This window comes from Schistocerca nitens, chromosome 10 (assembly GCF_023898315.1).
Source record: "Schistocerca nitens isolate TAMUIC-IGC-003100 chromosome 10, iqSchNite1.1, whole genome shotgun sequence".
In the NCBI taxonomy this organism is placed as follows: Eukaryota; Metazoa; Arthropoda; class Insecta; order Orthoptera; family Acrididae; genus Schistocerca; species Schistocerca nitens.
Window position 1 is genome coordinate 191130234 of NC_064623.1, and position 18943 is coordinate 191149176.

Genomic DNA, 18943 nt, shown 5'->3' on the forward strand with positions numbered 1-18943 from the left:
GCTATTGATTGACTTTAGTCTAACTTTCTTTAAAATTCTTAAGTGCCTGCCTGTCTAAAAATGGTACAGGATGTGTGACATCAGAATCACTGTCTGTGTTGGTGTACAAATTCGCCGTCAAATCCTTGACATTCTTTATTAACATACCAAAACTATTTGTTTATCAGTACTCAGTTTTGGCCGGCCGAAGTGGCCGTGCGGTTAAAGGCGCTGCAGTCTGGAACCGCAAGACCGCTACGGTCGCAGGTTCGAATCCTGCCTCGGGCATGGATGTTTGTGATGTCCTTAGGTTAGTTAGGTTTAACTAGTTCTAAGTTCTAGGGGACTAATGACCTCAGCAGTTGAGTCCCATAGTGCTCAGAGCCATTTGAACCATTTGTGTGATGTCCTTACGTTAGTTAGGTTTAAGTAGTTCTAAGCTCTACGGGACTGATGACCTCAGAAGTTAAGTCCCGTAGTGCTCAGAGCCATTTGATTTTTTGTTCAGTTTTAATGCCTCTACCTGTTGAGCTGTTGCTTCAACGGAGATATGAAGATGGCCGTGACGTCCTGTGAGTTGCGAGACCACTACATTCGCTATAGTGATATTTATTTTTGCAAGTAGCTCCCCTTTGAGGTAATACGTTGTAAGTCACCTCTAATCTCCCGTCGGATTTCTACTGAAACGTTTTGCTGTTTTCCCTCAATTTCTTTGATGTCTTTTCTTACTTCTTCTTGTGATTTTGTGTTCTGCTGTTTTGTCTGCTTTCTGAAACTGTTACGTGTATCGTTCAAGCATTTTGTCTATTCTCTGACATTGTTCTGTGCCTTGTTCAACTATTTTATTCGTGTTTAGTAGAAGCTCTAACAAAATTGGATTAGTGATTACTGAATTCGTGTTTACTGGGTTTGCAACAACTGTGCGAGTATTGTCAGGAACAGATGTAGGCTAGTGCACTGTTAAACGAAAGCAAAACCCGCATCGATTGTCTTACTAAGTGGCTGCCGCGAAATTTTGAATTGCTGGTGCGCCTTGTCACCTGTTGTCGTCTGGCTCAGTACAGTAAAGGCGAATTACTTACAGTGGCAGAAAACATGTGAAAATCTTACAATACTCGGTGAACAGCTTCATCGACGGGTTGGCTGCTCATCAGTGCTGTGAGCTGCTCATATATGGTTGTCCTGTCTTTATTTCGGGAGCGTGATTCCATAGTTTAGCTTACCTTCAGTGAATATTTTCGAATTTTCTCTTTTGCTCTCTCGTATCAGGATGGTATAACGATGTTTCCTCCACCTGTATCGTATTCTGCGCTCTAGGTCTTAATGTGCAGGCTTATGTTTATTGTCTCTTTGGTGTTATTTCTTTTGCTTTAATTAGTTTCATCTTCGGGTAGTTTCTTATTACCCGTTCGTCTGGATGGTGCAGGTCTGTGACGTACTGATAGAAGAATTTCGCCGTCTTTTTGCGCTACAACCTATTAACTCCTTAGTAAGACGTGAGAATTTTTCTAATCTTCGGTTTTGTGTATTTTAACCGTCGCTCCATTGCTGAATTATATGTAGGCAATGTATTTCCACGCTCCGTTCAAATCGGCAGGAAAACTTGGAGACATTCTGTGTCGCGCTGATATGTGACGTTCTGTTTCCACAATCCTTTTGTTTGGGATTTTTCTTTTTTCTCCATGTTTCTTGTGGTGATGTATGCAACTTGATCAGAAAATATGACGGGCCACATTTCTGACTGTAAAATTCATCTTTTTTAAATTATCTGAAAAATAAACTCTGTCCAGTCTGCTGAGCCGGCCGGTGTGGCCGAGCGGTTCTAGGCGCTTCAGTCTGGAACCGGGTAACCACTACGGTCGCAGGTTCGAATCCTGCCTCGGGCATGGATGTGTGTGATGTCCTTAGGTTAGTTAGGTGTAAGTAGTTCTGGTTCTAGGGGACTGATGACCTAAGATGTTAAGTCCCATAGTGCTCAGAGCCATTTGAACCAGTCTGCTGACTGCGTGGTTACATGCTCGAATCCAGGTTGTACAGTAAGCTTTTCTTCATTCCCCATGTATGTATCACCATAGTTCTCGCATTAGAGATTCTAACTTTACACACTTGTTAAGGCTAGGTGTTCGGTCCTTAGGTCTGAGCATGCAGTTGAAGTCTCCTGCGATGATAATATTGACTTGATGTTTTTCGAGAATAACTGTTTCGTGCTTAAAGAACTCCTCTCTGCGGTGTTTATCAGTTCTTCCAGACAGTTCACAGACATTGATGATTCTAGTATTGTTGAAGATACCGGCGATTCCTCTAGTACTTGTGGAGCCCTTTTATTTCTTTAGCGGTATTCTTGCTTTGTAAGGATGCCAGGTACTGTATTCGTTCCGTTTCGTACTCTCATCATCTCAGGTATATTCGGGCCTGGTAGTAGTAAAAGTGGTTCGCACTTCAGATGAAATTGGCTCACTTTGCGTTCAACTGCCTTCCCAGGTTACTACTACAAAGCTAAACTAAGAGCTTCCACTTGCATTTGCGTAGCTGCATACATTGGGTGTTACAGTCATTCAAAATAAACGAGCATCCGTTGTGCTGACTGTTAAATGTAACCAAGGCTAGAATAAAGGTATACAAAAATTCGGGTTCTCAATGTGATCTTCCTTCCTGCCAAGGAAAATATGAACGTGGAAAATATTAGCAAATGCAGGCAGAGAAAAGACGCTCTGCCGAACTTGATAAGGCAAAAACAATCAAAATCATATGAGAGACGGATTAACTGACGCCTTTCAATGTTTCTTCTGTTGTTTCAGGGACACCACCTTCGCCGGTTTCTTCTGTTCACTCCCTTGAAGACACTGATTTCTCTCGTTTCCTTGTTTTCGTTCGCTCTCTAGAAATATCCACTTTACGAAAGCCACGGCCGAAATTTTCCCTTTCCTTAAGTCTCTGCCGGGTGGATTTGAGATGGAGGGACTTTCCACACTCGCTTTTGTTCTGTCACCATGACATGCGTCAGCAACACCAAAGTGTTGGGACAGGACGACGATTCAATAGATGGGGTATACGTCACAAGGGGTCCCTTGAAAACAGTTGAAAAATATTACAATATTTTACGGATTGCAAGACGATACCGACTATAAGACGCGCCTTAATTTTGAAGCAGTTTAAAACAAAAATGCATTTTAATTATTTTTATATTATATTGCAAAGCCAGAAAAAAAAATTCTTAGCTTATAAAACCGAACCGACCTCTAAAATCTCTGAAAATCGTCATCTGAATTTTCTCTTTCTTCTCCTTCCTCTCGTTGTCATCGTTGTTCTCTTCGTATACGATGGTCGTCCACAAAGTAAGTTCCGTTTCTATTTCTATCCGCGGCAGCGCTACGATAGCAGTTCCGAGCATGCGCGGCAGTTACTCTGACTCAAGGAGAAGACATGTACGCCATTTTCAGTTCGCTGCTGCAGACGTGTGCGTTGTAGTGCTTCTTTATAATGTCAACCTTAATTGAAAATGCCACCGCGTTTGAAATCAGATCTGATTCGTTTTCTAAATGCAAAGAAAGTTACACCAAAGAAAATTCATCGGCAAATCTGCGAGGTATACGGACAAAATGCTCCGAATGATTCAATGGTTAGAAGATGGGCCAGACTGTTCAATGAACGACGTGATCAAGTGCACGATGAAGAACCAACTGGACGCCCATGTGTGGTTACTGGTCAACTGGTTCACACGATTGGATAGAAGATTAAGCACAACCATAAGTTTACACTTAGTGCCTTTGCTATGGAAGTTCCGCAGATCTCACGATCACCAATTCATGAAATTTCGAAAACTTTGCTTACGTTGGGTACCTAAATTCTTATTGAACAACACAAAGAACAACGGATGGGCAGTGCACTTCAGTTTTTGATACGAAGGTTTTCTTTCTCAGATAGCCACGGGGGATGTAACTTGGATATCGTACGACACCCCTGAAACAAAACGGCAATCAGTGGAATGGAGGCACACTTCATCCCCAACGAAGGTTAAGCCTAAGCAAATCTCAACCCTCAAAGAGTCATGTGCACCGTTTTTTGCGACAGAAAAGGCCCCGGGAGTGGACAACATTCCATTAGAACTACTGACAGCCTTGGGAGAACCAGTCCTGACAAAACTCTACCATCTGGTGAGCAAGATCTGTCAGACAGGCGAAACACCCTCAGACTTCAAGAAGAATATAATAATTCCAATCCCAAAGAAAGCAGGTGTTGACAGATGTGAAAATTACCGAACTATCAGTTTAATAAGTCACGGCTGCAAAATGCTAACACACATTCTTTACCTAAATGCCTGGTAGAAGCCGACCTCGGGGAAGATCAGTTTGTATTCCATAGAAATGTTGGAACAAGTGAGGTAATACTGACCCCACGACTTATCTTAGAAGATAGATTAAGGAAGGGCAAACCTACGCTTCTCGCATTTGTAGACTTAGAGAAAGCTTTTCAAAATGTTGACTGGAATACACTCTTTCAAATTCTGAAGGTGGCAGGGGTAAAATACATGGAGCGAAAGGCTATTTACAATTTGTACAGAAACCAGAGGTCAGTTATAAGAGTCGAGGGACATGAAAGGGAAGCAGTGGTTAGGAAGGGAGTGAGACAGGGTTGTAGCCTCTCCCCGATGTTATTCAATCTGTATATTGACCAAGCAGGAAAGGAAACAAAAGAAAAATTTGGAGTAGGTATTAAAAACCATGGAGATGAAATAAAAACTTTGAGCTTTGCCGATAACATTGTAATCCTGTCAGAGACTGCAAAGGAATTGGAAGAGCAGTTGAACCGAATTGGCAGTCTCTTGAATGAAGGGTATAAGATGAACATCAACAGAAGCAAAACGAGGATAATGGAATGTAATCGAATTAAATCAGGCGTTGCTGAGGGTATTAGATTACGAAATGAGACACTTAAAGTAGTAAAGTAGTTTTGCTTTCTGGGGAGCAGAATAAATGATGGTCGAAGTAGAGAGGATATAAAATGTAGACTGGCAATAGCAAGTAAAGCATTTCCAAAGAAGAGAAATTTGTTAACATCGAGTATAGATTTAAGTGTCAGGAAGTCGTTTCTCAAAGTATTTGTATGGAGTGTAGCCATGTACGGAAGTGAAACATGGACGATAAATAGTTTGGACAAGAAGAGAATAGAAGCTTTCGAAATGTGGTGCTACAGAAGAATGCTGAAGATTAGATGGGTAGATCACATAACTAATGAGGAGGTATTGAATAGAATTGGGGAGATGAGAAATTTGTGGCATAACTTGACTAGAATAAGGGATCGGTTGGTAGGACATGTTCTGAGGCATCCAGGGATCACCAATTTAGTATTGGAGGGAAGCGTAGAGGGTAAAAATCGTAGAGGAAGACCAAGAGATGAATACCCTAAACAGATTCAGAAGGATGTAAGTTGCCATAGGTACTCGGAGATGAAGAACCTTGTACAGGATAGTGGCATGGAGAGCTGCATCAAACCAGTCTCTGGACTGAACACCACAACAGCAACAAGTGTCTAAATATATTAATCCTTCAACTGCACTCAGAATTTGAAAATTCTTTACTTTTATGAATATATCTTTACATTCCGCGCTGTGATTAGCTCCTGCGTAACATGGTGGGTAATTCAAATTACAGCCTAGCCATTTTTGTGCTGCGAGGTGTGCATTACTTTCAGTTGGGAGGCGTACCCTTGTTTAGAAACTGACAATAAATAACATTGTTACAATACTGTTGTTGATTCAACCATACTGTCTTTTGGTAGACAGAGTTTGCTTCTGTCGTAAACTGAAATGAGGAAACGTTAAGTAGAGGTGAGAGGGGAATCGATCCACGATTCGGGTTTCTGTAAGAATACCTGCCGCGCCGCTCTCTGAAATGTTGAAGGTAGCAGAGATAAAATTAAGGAAGCGAAAGGCTATTTACAACTCGTACAGAAACCATACGGCAGTAATAAGAGTTGAGAGTCATGAAAGGGAAGCAGTGATTGAGAAGGAAGTGAGATGGCTTTTGTAGCCTATGCTCGATGTTATTCAATATGGACATTGAAAAAGTAGTAAAGGAAACCAAAGAAAAATTTGAAGTATGAATTGAAGTCCAGGGAAAAGAAATAAAAACTTTGCCGCTGACATTGTAATTGTGTCTGAGACAGCAAAGGACTTGGAAGACAGTTGAACGGAATGGACATTGTCTTGACACGAGGATATAAGATGAAAATCAACAAAAGCAAAACGAAGATAGTGGAACGTAGTCGAATCAAATCAGATGAGGCTGAGGGTATTAGATTAGGAAACGAGACACTTAAAGTAGTAGATGAGTTTTGCTATTTCGACAGAAAAATAACTGATGGCAGTAGACAGGATTTAAAAAGTAGAGAGACAATGGCAGGAAAAGCATTTCTGAAGAAGAGATATCTGTTAACATCGGGTACAAATTTAAGCGTTGATAAGTCTTTTCTGAAGGTATTTGTTTGGAGTGTAGCCATGTATGGAAGTGAAACATGGACGATGAACTGTTTAGATAATAGGAGAATATAAGCTTTGAAATGTGGTGCTACAGAAGAACGTAGATGGGTAGCTCACGTAACCAATGAGGAGGTACAGAATACAATCGGGCAGAGAAGAAATCTGTGGCACAAATTGTCCAAAAGAAGGAATCGGCTGTTAGTAAACGTTCTCAGGCGTCAAGGGATCACCCAGTAATAGATGGAAGTGTGGGTGACAAAAAACTTAGAGGGTTATAACACTCCTGCCCGCTACTGCTATACCATAACCTTAAAGTTGGAGGCAGGTCGTGAAATAAAAACTATATTGTTAAAGTAATTATGGTGTAAAGCAACAGATCAGTGTCACCCTATGAGAGGAATTTCGTGATGTTGACCGTGTTGTACCTAAAGGAGGTGGATTTTCGGAAGTGAAAGTCAGAATTACGGTAATATTTAAACAGTAACAAACAATATTTTACTTATCTACACTGTTCAAAGAGTAAGGAAAACGGTCGCCAGCCTAATTAGGCAAGAGAATGATTGACATTCTTGTTTAAGGAAATAAGTATGAGTAACTTTAACGGACAAACACAACCTATATTTTGCCACACGCGAGTGCAATGAACTCTGGCACTTGCATATGTTCACGTTAAAGAAAGTGCCAACAGTTATAAGAGAACATGGCTATTTGCATAATGATAACAGAAAACGACATATACTTTTGCCTTCAAGGCTTGTTCAAACTGAATGGTCTCAATAATGTTACTATCAATATTCACTGTAGAATCATAAAATAGGTATACGTTCAATAGTACTTTCCAAACATTTTCCTATCTGTCAAAAAATTGTAAATGTAGTTCACTGCAAAATTATGAACTGGTCATAATTTAAGTCTCTCTCTCAACTATATACTATTCTATTTAGAATGAAAGTTAAATGTATTTCAGTAACAAAAAAATTTCTCACTCAATTTTCAATAAAAGAAGTTACTGTTTTCATAGATAGTGGTCTTTCTACTAATTGTTATTTATCGTGAGCATAAAGGATAACCTGTGGATCCTATTACACTGTTAATATGCACTTTCAATACCCAAAAGAAACCAGTGCTTAGCAAGCATGAGTATACAGGGTGATTCAAAAAGAATACCACAACTTTAAAAATGTGTATTTAATGAAAGAAACATAATATAACCTTCTGTTATACATCATTACAAAGAGTATTTAAAAAGGTTTCTTTTTCACTCAAAAACAAGTTCAGAGATGTTCAATAAGGCCCCCTCCAGACACACGAGCAATATCAACCCGATACTCCAACTCGTTCCACACTCTCTGTAGCATATCAGGCGTAACAATTTGGATAGCTGCTGTTATTTCTCGTTTCAAATCATCAATGGTGGCTGGGAGAGGTGGCCGAAACACCATATCCTTAACATACCCCCATAAGAAAAAATTGCAGGGGGTAAGATCAGGGCTTCTTGGAGGCCAGTGATGAAGTGCTCTGTCACGGGCTGCCTGGCGGCCGATCCATTGCCTCGGGTAGTTGACGTTCAGGTAGTTACAGACAGATAAGTGCCAATAAATAATTGATTGTGGAATTTGCAGCTCTCTGCTAGCTCTGCGAGTCGATTTTCCTGGGCTGCGAACAAATGCTTGCTGGATGCGTGCTACATTTTCATCACTCGTTCTTGGCCGTCCAGAACTTTTCCCTTTGCACAAACACCCATTCTCTGTAAACTGTTTATACCAACGTTTAATACACCACCTATCAGGAGGTTTAACACCATACTTCGTTCGAAATGCACGCTGAACAACTGTCGTCGATTCACTTCTGCCGTACTCAATAACACAAAAAGCTTTCTGTTGAGCGGTCGCCATCTTAGCATCAACTGACGCTGACGCCTAGTCAACAGCGCCTCAAGCGAACAAATGTACAACTAAATGAAACTTTATAGCTCCCTTAATTCGCCGACAGATAGTGCTTAACTCTGCCTTTTGTCGTTGCAGAGTTTTAAATTCCTAAAGTTGTGGTATTCTTTTTGAATCACCCTGTATAACTTTCCACCATTGCAGTTTTCCACTTTTACTACAGTGAGGCACAAAATTAACACATTTGTAAGATACTGACTCACCTTCTGCGATTTACAACAGGCAGCAATGTGATCATTTACTAAGCAAAACTTTATAAGCCTCAGTCTTAAGAACTTTTAATTTTGAAGTGGGCAACAACATATTAATAAGCAGTTTTAATAAAAAAATTGTTTTCTGCAAGCATCAATTACTTTAGTTCACTCTCTTGCCACATTAACTTTAAATTTCTTTTTACTATGTTCAAGAGGCATTCATTAGTTAATGTTCTTTCATTATGGACACTCGATAATCACTTTAGTTCAAACGGAGAGGAACGTGAGAGGTGTTATGATAAGGGAAAAAAAAATCGAGGTAGGTACATACATTCAGTTATAAAAAATACCTTATGTTTGAGCACACTAACACATCCAATAAGCTGATCCTTCTCTGTACATTACTGTAGTGTTCCATTATAGTGGTTGCGGAGTGTGGTGGCGATTGCATGTTGTTAGGTGGATTTGCAGGTGGAATTGTTGGACTGTCATTTCTTGGTGGCGATGATAGATACCAATTTCAGAATAGCTCCAGCTCTTTATCCATCCATCCGAGGCATTGGAAAGCGCCAGGAAAAGCCTCTCTCAGAACCAACACAGTATACAGCAGTTGACAGTTTGGTAGCTCGTCCCTGACTGACTATTTGTTCCACCTTTTCTACCTAGGCCAACCACAATTTGCGCGCGCTACATAGTTCCGTTCCCGAGGGGAACCACAACACCTTTTGCATATGAAATAATTAAGAACCCTAAGTGAGGATCAGCAATTACATACAACAGCCAAACAATTTAAATAAAACAGAACCTTTGCACATATTGACATTTATATAAAAAATTATTTAAACAAATTCCAAATATACACAGTAAGTTTTGTCTCCCTCCAATTGGCACAAAGAATTTAGATGACAGATACACTACACTGCATAGAATCAAATCATGACATCAAAGTTTTAACAAAGAAAGGAGTACACAATTTTGTGTTATCGATTCAAACACAATTACAGATGCTCAACGATGGAACATTAAATAAAACAAAAGGCAAAATAAATCAGTAGAGCATTAGAGCTATGGTGTTACAGGGTGACCAACAGATGTACTGAAGTGAAACATGGACGATGAACTGTTTGGACAATAAGAGAATATAAGCTGTCGAAACGTGGTGCTAGCGAAGAATGTGGTTGGGTAGCTCACGTAACTAATGAGGAGGCACTGAATAGAATCGGGCAGAGAAGAAATCTGTGGTACAAATTGTCCAATAGAAGGAATCGGTTGACAGTACACGTTCTGAGACTTCAAGGGATCACAAATTCAGTATTAGAGGGAAGCGTGGGTGACAAAAAACGTAGACGGTGACCAACAGATGAATACAGTAAGCAAATTCAGAAGGATGTAGGTTGCAGTAGTTATTCGTAGATCAAGAGGGTTGCACAGCATAGAGCATCATGGAAATCTGCATCAAACCAGTCTTCCGACTGAAGACCGCAACAGCTACAAAACCTGCCACACCTAACGTTGGCTGCCCTTTTTAATAACTTCCGCTGCAACGCTCATGTACTTGCACTTCTGGAGAAAGCAGCAGCTGGAACTAACCCGCCCACTCTTCTCAGATAGCGACCTGAGGCCTGCGAGAATCTGGCCGAAGGTGGCAGAGTGAACCGACGAACGCGCACAGTATGGAGAACACTGTACCTATCCCCTTTCTCACCTTTGGACCCGCTCGGCATATATTACCGAGAATACATTTAGTTTGACTTGTGACATAAAGTCTCCCAGGAGACCTACGACCATTACGTCAATAGCAATGTCTTTAACATAGCCTTTATATATCCCAATTTTTAAATCATTTTTGGTGATCCGCTTGTATTTTGACATGCTAAGTCCAAAAATGGCAAACGCTTGTCTCAAATGATGAAAATTCAGAAAATGGCATTATTTAGAGTGGAACCTGAGACTTTTAGACGAAAACTCTTAAAGCTTTTTAAATAAAACAAATTTTATTAACATTTATAACACTACAACAGCGTATTTACGTAGCTTATACTATGAAGTACCAAGTTTGGTTTATTACATAGTATGCCCCAACAGAACAAATAGTCGTGTCACGGAAAAGCCACGTATAACACTCCTGTCTGCTGTTATTACTGCACCATAACCTCAATGCTAGAAACAGGTTGTGACATAAAACTATTTTGTAAAAGCAATTATGGTACAAAGCAGCAGAGCAGTGTTACCCTCTGAGAGGAATTTTGTTAAGTTGACCGTGTTGTACCTAACGGAATTGGCTTATCGGAAATGAAAGTCAGAATTACGTAAATATTTGAACAATACTAAACAAAATTTTGCCTATCTGCACTGTTCAACGGATAAAGAAAACGGCCGCCAGCCTAACTAGGCAAGAGAATGATTAACATTCTCGTTTAAGAAAGTAGGTATAAGTAACTATAACGGACAAACACAACCTAGACTTGGCCACACGCGAGTGCAATGAACTCTGACACACATATATTTTAAGATTGAAGCTAACAACTGGAGCAGCACAAAAACTATTTGCAAAATTATAACAGATACAGAAAAACACTATCACTTTCAGGGCTTACACAAACTGAGTGGTCTTTATACTATTAATATGCACACAAGAGAGACAAGCACTTATTAATCATGAACATATAATTTCCTACTATGCAGTTTTCTACTTTTACTACCGTGAGACATAAAATTAACATTAATGTAAGATACTGACCCACTTTCTGAGATCAACAACAGGCAGTAATGTGATCATTTACTAAGCAAAACTCTATAAGCCTCAGTCTTGAGAGATTTTAATTTGAAGTTGGCAACAACACATTAATAAGCATTTTTACTGAGAATGTTATTTTCAGCAAGCAACATTAACTCTAACTCACTCTCTTGCCACATTAACTTTCACTTTACTATGTTCAAGAGGCATTAATTAGAAAACTGGATTTTTAACGTACTTTCAGTAAGGACACTCGGTAATCACTTTAGTTCAAACGGAGAGGACCCTGAGAGGTGTTATGATGCGGAGAAAAGTCAAGGTAGGTACATAAATTCAGATAAAATTTACCTTGTATTTGAGCACACTAACACATCCATTAAGCTGATCCTTCACTGTACATCATTATAGTGTTACGTTGCAATGATTGCGCAATGTGGTGGCAACTGCATGTTGGTAGGTGGAATTGCAGGCAGAATTGCTGGACTCTGTCATTTCTTGGTGGCGATGATAGATACAAATTCCAGAATAGCCTAGCTATTTATCCATCCATCCGAGGCATTGGAAAATAACAGAAAAGCCTCTCTCGAAACCAGCACTATGCAACTTTTACACGGCAGTGCACGGACTCGTAGCTCATCTCTGACTGCTGGCTCGTCCCCGACTGACTATCAGTTCCACCTTTTCCACCTAAGCCAACCACAATTTGCGCGCGCTGCACAGTTCCGTTCCCGAGGGGAACCACTACACCTTTTACATACAGAATAACTAAGAGCCCTAAGTGAAGGTCAGCAGTTTACATAACAGCAAACAAACACATTAAATAAAACAGAACATTTTCACATACTGACACTTCTACAAAAAATTATTCACACAGAATTACAATTATATACAGTAAGTTTTGTTCCCTCCAAATGGGACAAAGTATTTACAGTACAGATACACTACTTTGCAATGAAACAAACTACGACATCAAAGTTTTAACAAAGAAAAGAGTATACAATTTTGTGTTATCTATTCAATCAAAAACATTTACAGGTTCTTAACGATGTAATATTAAATAAAAAAAAAAGCAAAATAGATGAGTAGAGCATTAGAGCTATGGTGTTACACATTCTATATCTTCCTTCTTCATGCGCACTTATTTATTTCTCGTCATGCTCATCCCTGCTGACGTACACATTTCTCCCAAAGAAACACCAGTTTGTTGACATCCTCACTACACAATGCACGACTTTGTCGACGGAGCCACAAAATCACCTCTGCCTGCATCCCGTCATCACTTAACAAACCGAAATCCTCGAAGGTTTTCTTTAAGTTTTGGAAACACATGAAAATTGGATGGGGCCAAGGCGGAACTGTATGGATAACGATCGGTGGCTGTGATCCCAAGGCGGATTGTTGTAGATGTCTCAGCGCTCATGTGCGATCTGGCGTTGTCATGCTGAAGAACTCTTCGAATTCCAGACTCGATTACAGCGCTCTGTCTCTCACGCACCGTCATAGTTACACTACACACAGCCATGTTATACGCTAATTCTAAGCCCTCTAGCAGCAGAGGGCTGTCAATATGCAGTCACGAAGCAGAAATATGCACGGCGGTAATAACGTACGTCTTATTTTATTGATGGTCATCTTATGGCATGGGCGGGGGACTTCAGCTAATGATGTGTATGACAGAAAGTACCATCACAGCTGTATCTTGAGAATGAATGTATTCTGTCACACGACTAATTACCACCATCCTCAGACCTCACCAATGCCAAAAGAGTACTTCATTTCCGTGATCCTTTTACTGCGTGATCCTTGTTACTAGCACACGTTGGCTAGTGTCGAGTACAGACTCTTGATGGAAGCTTTTGCCATTGGTGGTAATGTGCCGTCGAAGCTACTCCTATGATAGAATAGAGACACTCTCAAGATACAGTTGTTGTGGTACTTTCTGTCATATAATGTATGTTTTATTTAAAATGCCTTACGTTTTCAGCACGGCCTCATTCATACACTAAGAAAATAACTCTATATCCATATAGCACAGTAAAATAAGACCCTCTTAACATCATAATAATGTATTATGTTCTTCAGTACAATTACAAAGCGCGTAAATCTTATTGCCCATTATTTTCTTCTCAAAACTCAGTTTCTAGATTTTTATTTCTTGCACTGCCTGAGGACACTCCCTGTATTATCGCGTTGACATCTTACCGGCGCTGATAACATGGTTCCATTTCTTTTATGTTGTAATGAATTTTTTTCCTTGTTCCTTACTCGCAGTACCTAGATTTTCTGGACAATAGCTGATGAACCCTCTGCCAGGCACTTCAGCGTGAGTTGCAGAGTAACCATGTATAGATGTAGACTAAGTCCAAGACGGGCAGGTTCAATCCCTTTGAAGCAGTTGAAGTTAGCCGGCCATGTTTCTCATTATATTTTCTTAATAAGGGACGTTGTGGTTGCCGAAAAACTTGTTGATAATTCCTTTAAAGTGTATCCAAGATGATCTTTCAATGTCATTAATTTTATCTTCCAGTGCTTCGTCAATTTCAGAATGTCAAGAAAATGTTCAAATGTATGTGAAGTCAAAATGGCTCTGAGCACCATGAGACTTAACTTCTGAGGTCATCCGTCCCCTAGAACTTAGAACTACTTAAACCTAACTAACCTAAAGACATCACACACACCCATGCCCGAGGCAGGATTCGAACCTGCGACCGTAGCGGTCGCGCGGTTCCAGACTGTAGCCCCTAGAACCGCTCGGCCACCCTGGCCGGCGTGAAGTCCTATGGGACCAAACTGCTGAGGTCATCGGTCCCTAAGCTTACACACTACTTAATCTGACGTACACTAACTTACGCCAAGGACAACACACACACACACACACACACACACCCATGCCCGAGGGAGGACTCGAACCTCCGACGGGGGCAGCCGCGCGAACCGTGACAAGGCGTCTGAGACCGCACGGCTACACCGCGCGGCTCAGAATGTCAGGGCCGACGAAAACTCCTTTTGACAACTGGCTTCTCATACCACCGAGAACCTACTTGCTATATTCTTGAAAGTGTCAACATCTTTTGGAAGTGCTTTAATAAATTGTTCAATTATTTCAAGTATATGTGAATTGGGGCAGGTTTGTTTGCGGATTTTGTAGGTCCAGTGCACGTCTTTTGCACGAATGACCTTTAGCGAGTTGGCTGTATGTATCTGTTTTGTTAATTTGAGGAAGAATGATCTGAGAACCTGCATGTTGAGCACAGTACTGTGTGGAAAGGAATGGCGCGCTGTGTTTGAACGTGAAAATATGATCATCGTGGAGGATGAGACGTTATGCAATATAAGGGTGTTGAAGATCAGGTGGACTGGTAAGGTAACAAGTGAGGAGATTCTACGGGGAATCGGCGAGGAAAGAAACATTTAGAAGGGACAGTGTGTTAAGACACGTGTTAAGGCGTCAGGGAAGTTACTTCCGCGGTACTAGAAGGTATAAGCTCTTGGAGAAAACAGAGACTCAACTACGTCTAGCCAGTAATTTTGTATGTTGGAGTTTGGAACACGGTAGAAAATTTTGTTGTGATGCATGAAACCAGATGAAGAAAACAAGAAAGCAATTGAGTGTCCGCACGACGCGGCAGTATTTAACAAAATCGATCAAGTCAGCGACATCGGTCATGGGTTGAGCAGTTTACTTGAATCCTACACTTATGCTCTAAAGAAAGGCAAAAACTTCGCAGTCTCCCACGAAGCCTCACGGAAGTTGACACGCGTGAGTGTTTTGTGCAGTGTGGGGGAAGGATGTAGGGGAGTGGTACTTCTTTAAGGTGACTAACACCAAAAACTTAGTGTATAAAATTGCAGCACCATTACAATATTTTTTTATTTATTTTTTATTTTTTTCGACCAAGCACATCACATATCCAGTAGGACTTTGCAATTTTGAAGGCCGAAAATAACTTAATAAAAAGAATGAACTAACTGTTCATTCTGTTAATTTCATGATTCCTACAAATTAAACAAATTAATGGAGTAACGCAAAAAATCCACTAAGCCAAATGCGAACCAAACTTTTGGTCAAGATGTTGACTCACAGAGTACCAACCATGCCACTCCAACCAGCTCATCTTTACGCTCTCTAATTTTCTGAGCCATCCGTCTTCTGCTGCCTGTGCCAATTACTTCACTTGCAACCTACGCCCTAAATTATTTGCTGGACGTATTTTAATCTCTGTCTTCTTCTGCAGCTGTATTACAGACTATAAACTAAAACAACATTCGTCCCAGGTAAAACTACAAAACAATACTGGCGTTTCATAGCTACATTTTGCGTATTTCACAGAAATTCTCAATTTGTGTCAATACCGCATTAACTGAACATTTCCCCTGAAATCAGCACCAAAGATACACCAAAAAAACCTTTTGTCTTCACAAAAAAGTTTCATTTATAACCGCTGTAACAAGGAGTCCACTTGTTGGGCTCAGTTGAGCACCAGTATGACATCACGTGACTCGATACCCCGTAGTAAGTTGTTTTTCTGGTATCCTGACGATGGACCATGCCCAAAAGTCGTTAATAGCAAAGTTTCAAGATGAGGAGTTCTTTGAATAAATCCCTTTTGAATTTGAAGTACACTCCTGGAAATTGAAATAAGAACACCGTGAATTCATTGTCCCAGGAAGGGGAAACTTTATTGACACATTCCTGGGGTCAGATACATCACATGATCACACTGACAGAACCACAGGCACATAGACACAGGCCACAGAGCATGCACAATGTCGGCACTAGTACAGTGTATATCCACCTTTCGCAGCAATGCAGGCTGCTATTCTCCCATGGAGACGATCGTAGAGATGCTGGATGTAGTCCTGTGGAACGGCTTGCCATGCCATTTCCACCTGGCGCCTCAGTTGGACCAGCGTTCATGCTGGACGTGCAGACCGCGTGAGACGACGCTTCATCCAGTCCCAAACATGCTCAATGGGGGACAGATCCGGAGATCTTGCTGGCCAGGGTAGTTTTCTTACACCTTCTAGAGCACGTTGGGTGGCACGGGATACATGCGGACGTGCATTGTCCTGTTGGAACAGCAAGTTCCCTTGCCGGTCTAGGAATGGTAGAACGATGGGTTCGATGACGGTTTGGATGTACCGTGCACTATTCAGTGTCCCCTCGACGATCACCAGTGGTGTACGGCCAGTGTAGGAGATCGCTCCCCACACCATGATGCCGGGTGTTGGCCCTGTGTGCCTCGGTCGTATGCAGTCCTGATTGTGGCGCTCACCTGCACGGCGCCAAACACGCACACGACCATCATTGGCACCAAGGCAGAAGCGACTCTCATCGCTGAAGACGACACGTCTCCATTCGTCCCTCCATTCACGCCTGTCGCAACACCACTGGAGGCGGGCTGCACGATGTTGGGGCGTGAGCGGAAGACGGCCTAACGGTGTGCGGGACCGTAGCCCAGCTTCATGGAGACGGTTGCGAATGGTCCTCGCCGATACCCCAGGAGCAACAGTGTCCCTAATTTGCTGGGAAGTGGCGGTGCGGTCCCCTACGGCACTGCGTAGGATCCTACGGTCTTGGCGTGCATCCGTGCGTCGCTGCGGTCCGGTCGCAGGTCGACGGGCACGTGCACCTTCCGCCGACCACTGGCGACAACATCGATGTACTGTGGAGACCTCCATTGAGCAATTCGGCGGTACGTCCACCCGGCCTCCCACATGCCCACTATACGCCCTCGCTCAAAGTCCGTCAACTGCGCATACGGTTCACGTCCACGCTGTCGCGGCATGCTACCAGTGTTAAAGACTGCGATGGAGCTCCGTATGCCACGGCAAACTGGCTGACACTGACGGCGGCGGTGCACAAATGCTGCGCAGCTAGCGCCATTCGACGGCCAACACCGCGGTTCCTGGTGTGTCCGCTGTGCCGTGCGTGTGATCATTGCTTGTACAGCCCTCTCGCAGTGTCCGGAGCAAGTATGGTGGGTCTGACACACCGGTGTCAATGCGTTCTTTTTTCCATTTCCAGGAGTGTGTAAGTAATACAATAGTTCACAAAGTTTGTGACTGGTAGCGGTAATTTATAAAAACCTTTAAATCCCTTTTGGATTTAGACCGCGTCATTTAGTGGCCCTGAAGAAAACCCCTGCAAAGTCTGTCGAAACGTCGCCATTTTAGTTGTTTTAGTTTCATCACGACGCTTCCTAAAACCCAAAATAATTCTATTGCAAGTGCCATTGGCCATGGATGTTTTCCAAATTTGTAATAGCACTGTGTCTATTAGCGCCCAGAGCGGTGGTAAAGATGTGCTTACTCTGTCCATGTTTGCAGTTTGTGTTGCGATTCTAATTTCTGTGGTATGAATCTGTCCCTGGCACCAGGATACAATGTAGACATTAACCACGTCAGCTGTATGGCATAAACTGGTCACTTGTTTGACTGATATCGAAGTGATGTGGAATGAATAATTTTTAGAGCCAATGTGTGCGCAATTTGCAGATTACACGCTACCTGAGTGGCTTAAATTTGAAATGAAAGAACTTGTTAATCTCTGTTCCTGGTCATGTAAACAGTGAATCACAAATCCAGCCAGAAAGTCAGCGAATTAGTCTTTTATACCACACATGCTACCACCGTTTAACTATTCATCACTAGAATAGACGGAGTTATCAGTAGAAATTCTTTCAGGCTGGATTTAAAATTTAATATATCAGTTCCCAGACTTTTATGTTAAGTGGCGAAGTCTCAAAGTCTTTTGTGACTGCATATTAAACAACTTTTTACACCTGTAACTGTTGGCTTTTGTACACACAATCCTTCTTCCTTATCACCAGGAAATTATTTCATAAGATACTAATGGCTGAAGATAAACAAAATATAGGAATTGCTCATTTTTCTATAAAACAAATAAACGAAGAGGAAAAATTGTTGGACCTCTCTGTTGAGAATTTCAATAATATGTCAGTTCAATGTTTCATTAACATTAAATGTAAAAGTATGCAACAATATACACCATTTACCGACTCTTGTTAATATGCTATGTTTTGTATTGACGTTATCCTACATGTGGTGCAGAACTCAATAAAGTGCACAGTTGAAATATTTCTGAGACCCACTGACTTGTTCTTTAGAAACATAGTTAAACATTTCTTCCTTGCTACCTCTCTAACAGAATTAGTTGTGACACTTTTTTGAGCCTAGCTTAAGTAGCAACTATGCTTAATGTTTGTTGATTGAGAGGTCATTAACAAGAATCACATAACGAAAAGATGCTACAGCCAGACTTTTTCAGATAAAGAAGCAAGTAATTATTTACGTGGACATGGATCTGAAACGGTTCATTTCGGATAGAAATGTTTTGTTCGTAAGTACGTACTAGACGAACGCACTGTGCTCTGTTGGATAATATCGTATCTCACCTGCTAGAATATATGCCTTTATCAGCGAAACTCCAAGAAATTTTCACTCTGCAGCTGAGTGTGCGCTGACATGAAACATCTTGGCAGATTAAAACTGTGTGCCGCCCGAGACTCGAAATTGGGACCTTTGCCTTTTGCGGGCAAGTGCTCTACCATCTGAGCCACCCAAGCACGACTCACGCCCCGTCCTC